Below are 10,729 nucleotides of genomic sequence, written 5' to 3' on the forward strand. Positions count from 1 at the left end.
TTAAATAAACGACGAACATTGTATTTTTTATCTTGCGTGATAGATGTTTTTTTCCGTCGTAAGAATTTAGACGACTCCTTTAAATGGCACCAGGCTAGAAATTTGGTTCTAATATTATGCGCAAATTGTTTCGCAATTTTCAAATAACAGGTAATGTTGGCCTATCGTTTAATGCCGTTATGATATTTTCATTCTTTTATTCATATATTCAAAATATATTTAAGATTTTTTTGAATAAGATTCTTTTTATTTAAGATACAAAGAAAAATAAAAACATGAACATTTGTCTGATTACATTTGTCTGGTACTTCGGCGGAAAGAATAATTCTTCTGCCGAATAATAATAATTCTTCTTTTTACGCCAAGGTGCCCATTGTTTCGTTTCTTTTTTTAAATTTTACATCTCCTTTTCCGAGCATTTAATTACACCCTGAACTAATCGAAAATTTATTTTTATGCCGGCTTTTATTGAATAATTTACACATAAGTAAAAGTATTTAATACATTTCGGATTATGCGGCATAAACTTTTACAAAAAAAAATTGATTTAAAATTGCTTTAGGAATTCTTTCATAGGTCAATAGACTATTAATTCAATGTGCTATTTAACGGTGTCGGCTAATTCAAATTATTTGATTACGAAGTAAATTGTTGGGTATTAGCGACACGAAAGTAAGAGATAGAACATTCTTTGTTAAATCCTAACAACAAAACGCATAAGTAAGAATATCTTGATCCAAGCATCCATTTTTGGTCAAGATGTTGAGCCGTTCTTGGCGCAAGTTAAAGGTATTATGGAAGAATGGTAATACATCGAAATATTAAAGACCGACAAGATATTCTTCGCAAAATTTATTATGGACAATGGTTGGATATTTCAATGTGGTAGTGATCCTAAGCCTCGTCTTGTGTGGCGCAAAATCGTTTGAATCAAAATTTTGTTAGCAGTTTTAAATGACTTGCATATAATCCGAATTTAAATTCGGTTTAGAATCTTTGGATACGTTTAAATTTGAGTATAAGTGCCGGCAAGTTTTAGAAATGCTGTAGAAGTATTTAAGATACTCTGTGTGGAGTACCACAACATTTTTCTCTTATAATACAGGATTTTTTGCAATTTTTGCTTAAGAAATAGTATACAATTAAAATTATAAATTAATTTATTAAAATTATTAATTCATTCATTAATTTATCATTAACACATTGAATTATATATAAAAATTGAGAAAAATGATTTGTTCGAAAACGTATGATATATTAATTTATATATTAAATCGTAGAATATATATTGGTTCAGTAGATCGATGTATTTATATGTATGTTACATATTATATATGTATGTTACATATTACACATTACATTTACGTAAACATTAAGAAAAAATTTAATTACAGAAAAATTAAAAAAAAATTGATTAAAATTAAAAAAAAAAAAAAAAAAAAAGAATTAAAATAAAAAAAAAATTCAAAAAAAATATAGTCAAAAAAAAAAAAGGAAAAGCAAAAAAAAATTTTAGAAAATGAAAAGATTGTTAACAGATAGATTATCTCGTGTTTCTTTCGCAGTACAAGAAATGTATCTTCCAGGCCTATAATACGTGTAATGTCTGTGTAGCGTAATATCGATGTTCTTAATGTAAGATCAACTTTTATTCAATATTTACTACTTTTTTTAAATTATTTGGAAGATTGGATGAAGATCAATATAAATTTTATTGACCTGAAAATTTCAATTAAAAGTCTGAATAGATTTTATTTTCTCTAATCCGCTTTAAACTTTTCACTTCAGCATATTGATTTGAGAATATTTATTAAAATTTCGAATAAAGTCAATTAAAATGTATTTATCGTTATAACGTTTCGTTAGTTATAATTATTTACGCTCAATCTATATTTTAAATGGTGCGTTAATAACGCTATTAATAATTCTATACGTTCGTTAAATGCGAGATTGAAATATCGTTTGGGAAAAACGTTCTTCTCACGTATTTTATCTCAAAAATAAATTATTTCGAATTACTTACATTAGATGTCACAACCAATAGGTTAAATGGGAAATAACAGTTGATTCTTCTTTCTTCTCATGATCACAACCTCGTTATGACATTATTCTTCGTAATAAGCCGTTTTAAGAATACTTCGGTTTCGTTTCGTTTTATCAACGATTAGCAAATAGAAATTCGTTTCATTGAACTTTTCATTATTTAATCACACGGCACGCAAACATCGGGCTTTTTTCAAACTGTTCAAAATTGTTTCTTGATCGACGTTCGATTCTTTTAGGACGCCGTTAGTATCATTCTCATTACAACTACGTTATTGAGAACAGTTTGATGAAACACTTGCGAAGAGCCTTTATTCTACACCGATCTCTAAACGTCACAAATTTTCTTAGCAACTTGAATCGCATTCTTTTTTGTAACAAAATTTCCAAATCAAGTTTCTTCTTCATTCTTCTTTCACTCTTATGGCAAAATAACTTTTAAGTAAATAAACGAATACATTCCAAGCCGTTTTTTTCAATGTTTCATGAAAACTCGCCTTTAGGAAACGCGCCAAATTGATCGCTTCCGTTATTCGAATTATTTCACTAGGATGATATTACCGGCCGATGAAATACGAAGAAACGTTTTTCCCAAATTAATTTACAACGAATGAAAGATTAAAATATGAGATGGAAAGACAATTAGGTTTTAAACATTATTGTATATTATGTCAGGTAACTATGATTTCCACTGCGTTTTTTACCGATATGTATTGTTCATTTTGTTAATGTTTACTTGTTTGACCATTACTCAAATTTGTAATCGTAGATTACAAAATAACACATTTTCGATGTAATATTTAAATATAAGTCATCTGCCGTCGAATGAAACGAATCTTCGTTCGTCGTTGAAGAGAACAAAATCTTCATGAAATACTGCCAACTCCATTCAAAAAGGTTAGTTTTCATTTCACATTGTATACCTCACATATCTATAATTTTTGTTAATTTCTTTCTATTATAATAGTAAATAGTTTTTTTTTCTATTATAGGAGTAAAATTTCTATTCTGTGAGAAAATTAGCAAAGCTTCTTGATTTCCATTCTTACAATCATTAAGCAAGGACAAAAGAGAAGCTATCTGTGAATCCTCAAACCTGTCTGAAAAATAAAAAAATAATGAGTCTGACATTAGAATCCATAGACAGTAAAGTGGTTTTTATGGTATAAAATCTTTCTATAAGACTTGGCATGTTTTTGGCTGCATATACTTTTGGTATATTTCCTTCAGATTTACTTCAATTTTAGACTGATGCATTAATTTTTAGGAATCTAATATACTTACTTTTTTATTAGGCATACTAAAATAATACCAGGTTTAACAGAATTGATTTTGCAAAGATGGAAAGCATACCCCCACAGGAATATATCTTATGTTAAAATCCTCCAAAAAAATACTATCTACGGATCTACAGAAATTCATTAAAGTCAATTATTTTTATGGGGTCCGGTATAACGTATATCCCTAATTGAATTATCTCCAGATTTTCAAAGGAAAACAGGAAGGGTTGTCGCAGCGAAGGGTACATCAGCTGCTTGTTTAAATGCTCCGCTCTAAAGTATAAATGGGCCTATCGGAGGATTAACCCTTTGATGATATAAAAGAGAAATTGGAGAGGTTAAAAGATCCACTTCCCCTAGAATGGGGAAAGCTCTCCAACAGACTAATTAGATCAAAGCGGAGAGACAAACGATGGCAAATACATGATGAAAGGTGGTGAACATTTGAGTAGACGCTAAAATCACTTTGATTTCTATTTGGCAATATTATTCAATTAATTTGGGAATAATAGCCGTCCATTCGAACGATGATGAATAAATGAATGGAAAAATTGCGCTAAGCGAACAAAATTGAACACCACATTGCCATTGATTAATGGTCATGGAAACACAATGTCAGACATTAAAAAAAAACTTACAAAAACAGCAACAATTGGTAAAATTACGATTGCTAAGAAACAAGTTTGAGGAACGGCAACACACGCAGCGTCTATACATTACGTTGCAGGTAAAATATTTTTTAAATATTTATTATAAACATTTATTTGTTATAACCATTAATATTATAATTTATCGATTGTTATAGGATCTGGAAAATATTAATCCTCAAGCTGTAGGGAAAGAAGTAAATGAATAACAATACCAAATACATCTCGAATCCGGCTGCTATTTTAATGGATCAAAATACGAGTTCGTTTTTACGTTATCAAGAGACTTTTCTTCCAGCGCTACGTTCTTATGGTTTGCTCTGCAGGAGTTTCCGTTACATTCTGCATATTATTTTTGACAAAACAGTCGACAAAGTTTTAGTTTTCTCTCACAGATTTACTAATCTTATCTATAATATTACGCATATTTATTGTATTCTATGTATTTATCAAGAAACAAATTTTTGTAATCTATCGTATATCTGCGTATTGCAACTACATGTATTTTGATGTACTTTGATGTGAAAAAAACAATATACGTATTTAAAATTGAAAAATTTGAATTTTCACTTTATTAAACCTACTGGCTCGAACCTATACAATCCCTATCATTATGTGTGCGTCAGGGGGAAACAACCAATACAGCCTTACACATCAATGAGATAAACTTAGTTCATATTTCGTCCACATCTTCGTCGCTGAGGTCCCAATCGTTAGGCGAAAAAGGTTCGATTGCCGCAGTGAAATGTCGTATGCATGGTGTACGGCAGAGAGTGACTTATTTTAATTTTTGTAACTGATTTTTTAAGAGTATTTCTAAAACGGGTATGACTATATTCGTCTATTTCTATACAATTTATTAGAAATAAAATTTATTAAAATATCGAAAATGAGTGAAAATATAGAAAAAATTTATTTAAAAAAAAAAAAAACAAGAGAAAGAAGAAAAAGAAAAAGAAGAAAAAGAAAAAAGAAAAAAGAAAAAAAAAGAAAAAAAAAGAAAAAAAAAGAAAAAAAAAGAAAAAAAAAAAGAAAAAAAAAACGAGCCTCAAGTTAATTAAAAATCAATCAAAAGAATTTCTAATATATATTATTCGTTGAAGCAGTATCAGTGGGCCCAGCAGGCAGCAGCTTCAATCTTCCCAATATGAAAGTAAGTTATAAAATTTTTCTATGAACTGATATAAATGATAAGAACTAAAAATTGACCACAAAATTTCGAACCAATTGAAAAATGATGGATAAAAGATAGGAATATCCCATTTTCGAAATTTCTAAATTCTGTAATGGCGTAACGTTCCCCCTTCCTTTTTCAAATGCATTTCTTTCGACTGGTTTTGGGATTGCAAATTCGAAGGGAAGAGAATTCTTCTTCCTAATTTATCTGATTTTTTTACTGCGGCTTAAAAATGATCAAAAATAAAAAAAAAATCGATACATTTTGAAAGTTTCCTACAAAAAAAGAGTAGGATACTACTGCAGCGAAATAAAAGTCTCTGAAAAATATTTGCGATGTTTATTGATCGAGGCAGTATCGGTGGGATCCATGCAATATGTGGCACACAGCAGATTTAAACGTATTCGATATGAAACTATGTGACGATACTTTTTTACGAATTCATGTAAATGATTTAGCTAAAGAACTAATAATAGACCAGAAAACAGTTTTGCATCATTCGATGAAGAATGGATAAAAAAAAGAAGTATCTTATTTGCGTGTTTCTTAAATTTCATAGTCGCGTAACATTCTTCTTGTATCTTTCGAACGAATTTGCCACTGGGTTTCTAACAACTTGTATCGATTGGTTTTGGCAAGGGCTTTATAAATTCAAAGAATTGTCGTCCTCTTCAATTTATCTGATTTTTGTATCTATCTCATAACGGAACATTTGTCAAATATTTCGCGACAAGTACTTTTGAGGACAAGCATCTATACGAGCAGCATTTAAATGTTATTATTACGTCTTATGAATGAGAAAAAATAAAAATGAAATTCGATGCATTTCGAAATTATACTTGATATAAATGTAAAAATCTGATCCCAGCGGTGAAGTTCATATTCGGATATCTTCTCATATGATTAAAATCGAACATGAGGAGAAAGTATCGAGTCGACTAAGCGATATTCGGGATTTCGATAGTACATTTAATATATATATATATATATATATGTATTGCGTTAATCCCGTAATAATGCTATCGCCTCAACTGACAGCTGCTACCTTGTTATACATGCCAGCTATATCTATATATTATTTATTATTCCGTACTAGGAAACAGCCTAATTTGTCTGAAGATGTATAAAATCAAATTGCGAAAGCTATAGCTGCATGAGTACATGCTATCAGATATATACGAACGATAGACTTAGTATTACACTATGTACTCGAATGATATAACAATGTATCATTAATTTTTATAATGATCATCTTTTTACAGATGAGACCGTTTGCAGCAGAAAACCGAAAAACAGAAGTATCTTCCGAAGAAATTTAAGAAGCATCCGAGTTTATGAAAATTCAGGATTTGCTTTACTGATTTATTTCAAGCAGAAATTAATTTGTTCGAAAATGATATTTTATTTGGTACATTGCTTTTTGGCCATTTAATTGCGCCATTTAATGTCAATAGCGCAATTAACGTCCGGCGATCTTATAACATTAGCCAAATCAATTAGTTCCAAGATCTCTCTCTCTCTCTCTCTCTCTCCCTCTCTCTCTCTCTCTCTCTCTCTCTCTCTCTCTCTCTTTCCTACCATTATATCAATTTTTTTTGGAAATTACAATGTATTTCTCTTTATAAAATCCTCCGAGAAATTTGTTTTTAGAAAGTTATACTTATTTCGATATTATTCGATTGCAAAAAATATTGGATGAAAATTTTTTCTCGTAATAATTTCTTTTCATCAAAAAATGTTTTTATTTCTTTTTACGGAATAATTTTACGGAAACATATTCAGAGAAAATCCATCGTCATATTCTCTTCTTTTTTTTCTTTCTTCGTTATTTCAACTCTGTCTCTTTGATGTATTCTACTTCAATAGGGTTTATTCAAGTCAATCAACATTCCCTATTACGTGCTTGTGAAAGCGAAAAGAACGATTATGGTTTTAATCGAAATGAATTTTTCGTAAATCCCTTTAAATCCTATACTTCTGTTTGATTTCAATCTAAATTGTAAAAACCCATATGGTATCATCCATATGTTATCATCCGTATTTTTGTTTACAAGCGTTTCGCTGCGTGTTTATTGACATTTTTCTATCCGTGGAATATTTATTTTTCCGATATTTTTGTCAGAATAAAAATAGTATCACGATGGAATAAAGTAATCTGAAAAATATTTGTTTTCATATTCATATACGTCAATCGATGAATTTTTCTCTGTGACCTATTTCAATCAGAAGAAAAATATTTTGAATAATCCTTCCTTTTTTAAATGCATTTCCATCTTCATCTATCATGACCCAATGAAATTGTCAAGTATTTTATTTTCGAATTGTCGACTGTTATCGATATGTTAAAATGCTTTGCTTGCTCATTTCCAATATTCTGTTACAGTTCATCGACCGTAGCCTGAAGCTTTAATATAGGTCAAATTTAAAAGAAGAGGAAAAAGAAACGTGGAGAAGTCATATTGAGTTACCATGGTAATGGTTTATGGTATTTCATTACAGAGTATTACTGACGATCTCCAGATATTTTTATCGAGCTTTTGGGGACGTTATAAACGAGCGTGCTCATTTAGAGACAAGGTATTTCCTTTCCTTGTCAAAGTCCTTCTTTTTAAACGGTTTATAAAAATATATACCAAGAAAGAATTTGTAATGGTAGTGAATACATACTGTGATATCATAGAAGGTAATCCGATATAACGATACTAAGATGTTTCTGTTTTACCAAAGTCTACGGATGGAACGAGGAGACAGGAAAACGAGAATTCCTTTCCAATGGGTCCAACGGCAACTGTAGATAAAGGATGTAATTGATTGGGTTCAGGTAGGTTGTCAAAGGGCTGATCGGACAGAGGATCTGAATCGGTGTAGAATGTTTCCTTTAGCAAGGTAATGTTCTTTCGTAAAAGGAGAATCTTATTTGTGTCCGTCTTTTTTGATTGTTAAAGGTAGTCGACGTCATCGAGGAAAATAATAAGGGAAAATAAAAATCAATCGTAATGCTGAGAGTGTTCTTATATATCGATCTAATGATAATTTGAACTGCACTTTCTTAGGTAATTATAGACGTGATAATAGTATTTGTTTTAGGACCATCGGTGTAATTACGAGTGAAGAAACAAAGAGATTAATGATCGCTCTGAAATGAAAAATCTGTTAATGGATCTTGAAGTAGAAGGAGAAGAAGAACAAGAAGAGAAAGATTTTGGGGACGAAGATGAAGTTAGGAAGCTATGCACATTTACGATTCAATCGATGATTGATTTTTCCTTAATTAAAATATTGAAAAACGATAATAATCTCAGAAGGAAATTTAATTCCAATTTAAAAGGATGTTGACCGCTTGCTGGTCATTGCCCTAGCAAATGTCGATTTAATTTCAAATATACCAAAGACGATGTACCTTCAATGGGAAATTCAATGAATGCTCGAAACCAATAATAATTATAATATACAAAGAACGGGAAATAACATTGCTTATGAGAGCGGAAAATTTAATCACGGATTTAAAAACGAATTAAAAAGAAAATTAATACGAACCTTACGGAAGCTTATCTTTTCAATATGAATCAGTTTGTAAAGACTTTCAGAATAATAATGTTACGCGTGTAGTTTAAAAGTTCAATACGTCCGGATACATTTCAATTATACAAAATGTATTAATCCTACCTTTACATCTACGCATCGTCGTCGTGCCATTAATTTAAATTATTCACGGGTGAATAATTCGTTTTAATTGACAGGAGAAGAGATTTTAAATTCAATATTCCAAACTGCTGGAGCGATAATATTCATCAAAAAGTGTGTAAGCCAAATAATATTCTCGATGTGTATTTCTAAAGAATATTCCAGAGAAATATTCGATTTAACGTACGTTATTCAAAACGGTATTACTTGTCAGGACCACTTGGTTTGCAATTCAGCGCGACTTCTTTTGTTTTATCAGTTCTAAAGGGGTTTGAGAGAAATACACGTATCGGTATACGTATCACCTAGTACTATTGTATCGAGCAGGTCATTATTACCTTCCTCGGTTTGCATGAATTCTTCCGCTTATAGGTTCCAGCTCAATTGGCGGGAATTCAACAGCGGACGCGCATGGGTCTTTATGTGCGTATGCTATGAATGAATCTTTATTTACGAAATAACAGTTTCAAGTATAACAGGAACTTCTTTCTTATCATTCTTTGAATAAACCACAACGAAGTACTGGATAATATGGTTAGTATACACAATGTAATTAAGCGCTTGTAGATTCGCATTATTCAATTAGCCGTATGCTTTGACCGAGAAAACGTACCACGTCAGTTTAATTTTTTCAGATGGACCATGACATTTTCCTAGAAATTAAAAAAATGTTCTCTTAGGTACCTTCAAAGAAAGAAATACACTTTAAATTTTAGTAATCTAATATTTCGTATTCTACGTCCTAGATTACGTAGGAAAATATAAATTATCATTCTTTTCTCTAACGTTTCTCTTTATCGTATATAGTCGGGTACACAGTAATCCTTCGAAATAAAATTTTTAAAATTTTCTCCTTTCTATCCCTTAATTCCATATGTATGTGTATATATCAATCTTTTCTCCAATTAAATATGAATAAATATAAACATATAAATACCAAAAGATATTCCCATCCACGAAAACATGTAGAGATAATTGAGTTCTAAATATATTAAACGATGAAAAGAAAACCAATATACAGGATGACCTATGAAGAAAATTAAAAAAAAAAAGAAATCGAAATAGGACAGCAAAATAAATCCAAAGACATATTTCCCACCACAGTAGTATTGATCCTCGTATGTTCGGAACATCATGTAGGGATTACCGGGAATTTTACTTTTATAAACGAATCAGAAACGTGGAGCAGTCTCAATAGTGGGAGGGATCTGAAGCGCGCATGCTTATTTTGATGACGTACGAGGTCAGGAGTTCTAGACGGGAATACAGTTGGTGGGGGAGCCGGGATCTTTTTCATATTTGAATGTTACAGAATTCGCCAAAAGTAGGCAGACTCTGCAACCGAACGGTTGTGAACAGTGATTCTCTGTGATCATAGTCATAGCCTCAGTTTCTTTCAAAAGAAAACTCAAGTCATCTAAAAGAAATTATTTCATATATCAATTTAATTCAAAAGAAAATATTTGATATTCAAAATATTTTCAAATATTTGAAAACGATACGAATCAAGAGCCATTAAATTCATTGAAGATTCATTATCCACAAAGCTCGAAGTGTGTACTACGAACTTCTATAGAATTCCAAAGAATTCTATCGGTAAGATAAATCACAGATCAATTTTATATCATTCAATATCTAACGCAAAGATTTATTTTCATAGATTTGTTTCTTTATATTTCGTATATACAATTTTACAATAATTCCATATACGTATCTGTCAGTTACTTTACACATATTATACACTACTTTACACAATTTTCTATCCAATACTACATATATTCTTTTATAATACACTATAGAAAATTATATATTTTTTTCTCTATATTTTACAGTGTATTTTTTAATAATATGGAATTTTGCAATCTCATATACGTACCTGTCAATTATATTACACATCT

General features: G+C 30.4%; 2 long non-coding RNA genes across 2 annotated transcripts; both read left to right on the forward strand.

Annotated features, from left to right (window-relative positions):
• The first annotated feature begins 2,630 nt into the window (after window positions 1-2,630).
• LOC122634483 lies at window positions 2,631-4,496 on the forward strand. Its single transcript, XR_006328395.1, has 5 exons — window positions 2,631-2,718; window positions 2,813-2,940; window positions 3,036-3,258; window positions 3,339-4,050; window positions 4,129-4,496. It is a non-coding gene; the product is annotated as an uncharacterized LOC122634483 (long non-coding RNA).
• A 487-nt stretch (window positions 4,497-4,983) lies between these two features.
• LOC122634485 lies at window positions 4,984-7,601 on the forward strand. Its single transcript, XR_006328396.1, has 3 exons — window positions 4,984-5,123; window positions 6,410-6,555; window positions 7,531-7,601. It is a non-coding gene; the product is annotated as an uncharacterized LOC122634485 (long non-coding RNA).
• Window positions 7,602-10,729: the final 3,128 nt, after the last annotated feature.

Source organism: Vespula pensylvanica, chromosome 15 (assembly GCF_014466175.1).
Source record: "Vespula pensylvanica isolate Volc-1 chromosome 15, ASM1446617v1, whole genome shotgun sequence".
Taxonomy (NCBI): domain Eukaryota; kingdom Metazoa; phylum Arthropoda; class Insecta; order Hymenoptera; family Vespidae; genus Vespula; species Vespula pensylvanica.